This window comes from Rutidosis leptorrhynchoides, chromosome 2 (assembly GCF_046630445.1).
Source record: "Rutidosis leptorrhynchoides isolate AG116_Rl617_1_P2 chromosome 2, CSIRO_AGI_Rlap_v1, whole genome shotgun sequence".
NCBI lineage: Eukaryota > Viridiplantae > Streptophyta > Magnoliopsida > Asterales > Asteraceae > Rutidosis > Rutidosis leptorrhynchoides.
In genome coordinates this window covers 151717680-151721271 of record NC_092334.1, presented here as the reverse complement: position 1 = coordinate 151721271, position 3592 = coordinate 151717680, and the positions used below count along the sequence as shown (strand labels likewise).

Sequence of the window (3592 nt, the reverse complement as noted above, 5' to 3'; positions counted from 1 at the left end):
ATCATATCTTCTAAATTTAGATTTTTATCATCGGTTTGTGGTGGTTTATTTTGAAAATTAGGTCTTTGCTGGTTGTAAGTATTGTTGGATACCTGTTGATTACTAGGACCTTGTTGGTTGTTGTATGGAACATTTCGGTTATAATTCTGGTTTTAATTGTACATTGGTCTTGGCGGTTGATAATTATTTCCAGGCCTTTGGTTTATGTATGAAACATTCTCTCTTTGTTCCATTGTTAGTTCAATACTGAGACAATCTTTTGTTAAATGCGATCCTCCACACTGCTCACAACTAATTCGTATTGAGTGGATATCTTTAGTCATCTTTTCCATTCGTCTCTCGACAACATCTATTTTTGCAGAAATGGAATCTAAGTCATGGCTAGAATCGGCTCTAGCTGCTTTAGATGATCTAACGATATCTTTTTCTTGGTGCCACTCATGTGAGTGGGAAGCAGTGTTATCAATAATTTTGTAAGCTTCATTTGCGGTTTTCTTCATAATGGAACCACCAGCTGCTATATCGATGTCTTTCCTTGTAGTGATGTCGCATCCTTGGTAGAATATTTGTACTATTTGACAGGTATATAAACCATGTTGCGGACATCCTCTTAATAACTTTCCAAATCTGGTCCATGCTTCATATAAAGTTTCATTTGGTTTTTGTGTGAACGTAACAATTTCTCCTTGAAGTCTCACTGCTTTAGATGCCGGAAAGAATTGTTTAAGAAATTTTTCAACTAAAACATCCCATGTATCAATCGCCCCTTCAGGTAACGATTCCAACCAATCTTTGGCTTCTCCCTTTAAAGTCCAGGGAAGTAACATGAGATATATCTGTTCATCTTCCACTTCTCGAATTTTAAATAGAGTGCAGATCCTATTAAAGGTTCGAAGATGTTCATTTGAATCTTCCTTCGGCGCACCACTAAATTGGCATTGATTAGTCATCATGTGTAGGATTTGTCCTTTGATTTCATAATCTGGCGCATTAATGTCAGGTTGAGTAATTGCGTGACCTTGGCCAGTGCGTTTAGCTTTCATTCGGTCTTCCATACTTAGAGGTTCCAGATTTTTCATAATTGAATTTGTTGAATCTGAATCACTATAGGATTCTGATTTAATGGGTTGTTCCTGGACAATCTCCGTTTGAATGATTGGTGGTTCCGGAGGAAAGATTAGTGGTTCAGGATCTCTGAATTGTCCCTGAATATCCTCCAGATTCTCAATTGTGAGGTCGGGTTCAAAAAATAGATTATCGGAAATTTGAATTGGAGTACTTGGTCGACTGGATGACGATTCTAAAGAAAAATCAACGGCGACAATATTTTCTAGATGTCTTGATCTAGTTACAGGTGGTGAACGTACAAAAGGTGGTGAATGTTCTGCTCGGTGCATTCACTGAATATCCTATTAGTTATAAAAATAAGAAAAATTATATAAGTTATCAAATTAATAGACTTTTCTGCTTTTGCCCACATTTCGAATAGCCAATAGATGCAGCAGGGAGCCAGAACCCTTTAAATCGGAAGCTCACAACTCAGCCACTAACAAATATAACTATTACTACGAAACAGAAAATTTGGATGTCTATCAATTCAACCGCTTAAAATAATTTTTCGTTGAAATTTAAAGAAATTTTAGAGAAGAAATAGAAAAAAATCTAAGTCCTAAAAACTAGAGCGGCGAAAAATAAAAAAGAAAAAGAGCGCGTCGAAAAACGTTGAAAAATAAAAAGTCGAAAAATAATAGGCGTCGAAAAATAAAAATAAGAAGTAGCGCGTTGAAACTTAAAAAGGAACTAAAAACTAAGAATTAAAAGTTACGTCTAAAAATATTAAAGCTTAGAGAAATTCTATATCCAAAACGGCAATAACTTAAAAAGGTACTAAAATTTTTTAAAAAAACGTCGCAAAATTCTAAAGCACTTAAATCTTAGTCTAAAGAAAAAGCACTTAAGGGATTTTACGGCAAAGGCTAAAAATCTAGAAATAAAAATAACTATGGCAAAAACTATGACTTTAAATTAAATACGAGCGAAAAATACAAAAATTACGCTAAAACAAATTAAAAGTTACAAAATATAAAAATAATCTTAAAGTTGTAAAAAGTACAATTTTTATAAAAATATTATTTTTATATTATTTATTTTATAAAACTATTAATTTTATAATTTATTAAAACTAATTAAACTAAATAATACAAATTAAATAATAAACTAAACTAAATAATAAATAACTAAACCCTAATTAGGGTTATAATAATAATAATTATTAATTAATTAAAACCCTAAACTGGTCGGACTATGTTACCAGACCAGTCAAATCACCTCATGCGATCGCATGAGGTGTTAGTTGATTTTTCATGCGGTCGCATGATCTGCAAATTTGGGCCAGACTTTGGGCTGTAACAGTAACGGGCCTAGTGGTTTATATATATATATTTTTTAATTTTCAGTTTTCAGTTTTATATTAATACGAAATATTTAAATAAAATTTATATTTTTACAAACTAAAAATAAAAATAAAGAAACTTTATAAAACTTAAATATTTAACAAACTCTTAAAAATATATAAATTTTGTTTTTGTTTTTATATTTTTGTATTTTAAAATTTAAAACGTATATTTTTATACAAAGAACTTAATAATAAAAAAAAATCTTTTTTTATAGCGTTGCACTTTCGGTGTTTTAGCGGTCCCCGGCAGCGGCGCCAAAAATACTTGATGTGTGCGAGGTGGTGTATAAAATAGTTATATTTTTACAAGAAAATACTATTAAATACGATACAATTTTACACAAGTGATTTATTTATTTATAGAGTGGATATACCTAAACCTTGCTACAACACTTATAGGCAGTGTACCTAATCGTACAGTAGTGTAGTTTTTAGTAAGTCCGGTTCGTTCCACAGGGATCTTTTAAACAAGCTTAACGCTATATTTTTAAAAACTATAATTGTAAAAATACAAAAATATATATAAGTAGTATTATTATTATAAAAAGGGGTTTTTACCGTTTAATGACCGGTTTGTCGATTTTAAAACTTTAGTCGCAGTTAAAACCTAATGTAAAATATTAAAAATAAATATAACTTAATTTAAAGCGTAAAGTAAATAACGATAATGAAATTGTGATAATTAAAAGTGCGATAAAATAAAATTGCGATAATTAAAGAGTACGATAATTAAAAATGCAATTAAATAAAATGACAATAAATAAAAGTACGATAATTAAAAGTGCAATTAAATATGAAATAAAAGAATTATGTGTAACGACCCGACTTTTTCGACTTGCTTTTGTGCTTTGTATTTTAGCGAAACTGCGTATTTGTGCGTAATGTGTTACTGTATACTCTGGAAACTTGATATACATGGTTTACTTCTAATTATATGTTAAAACGTGCCTTAGAGTGCGTAGGATACTTAACTTGTTCACCGGATGCCTTTATAACCGTTAGTGTTATTTGACGTCTCGAATAAACCGCGAACTGCGCGCACGTTTAACTTTTGTCGTAATCGGAATATTATGACTGCGAAATATTAATTATTATTTTATAATAATAATTACCTGGGTTTTTGGATGCTTAATTACG

General features: G+C 30.7%; 1 non-coding gene across 1 annotated transcript; it reads left to right on the top strand.

Moving 5' to 3' along the window:
* The first annotated feature begins 588 nt into the window (after nucleotides 1-588).
* Nucleotides 589-695, top strand: LOC139895254 (small nucleolar RNA R71). The gene has a single exon (XR_011775714.1). It is a non-coding gene; the product is annotated as a small nucleolar RNA R71 (small nucleolar RNA).
* Nucleotides 696-3592: the final 2897 nt, after the last annotated feature.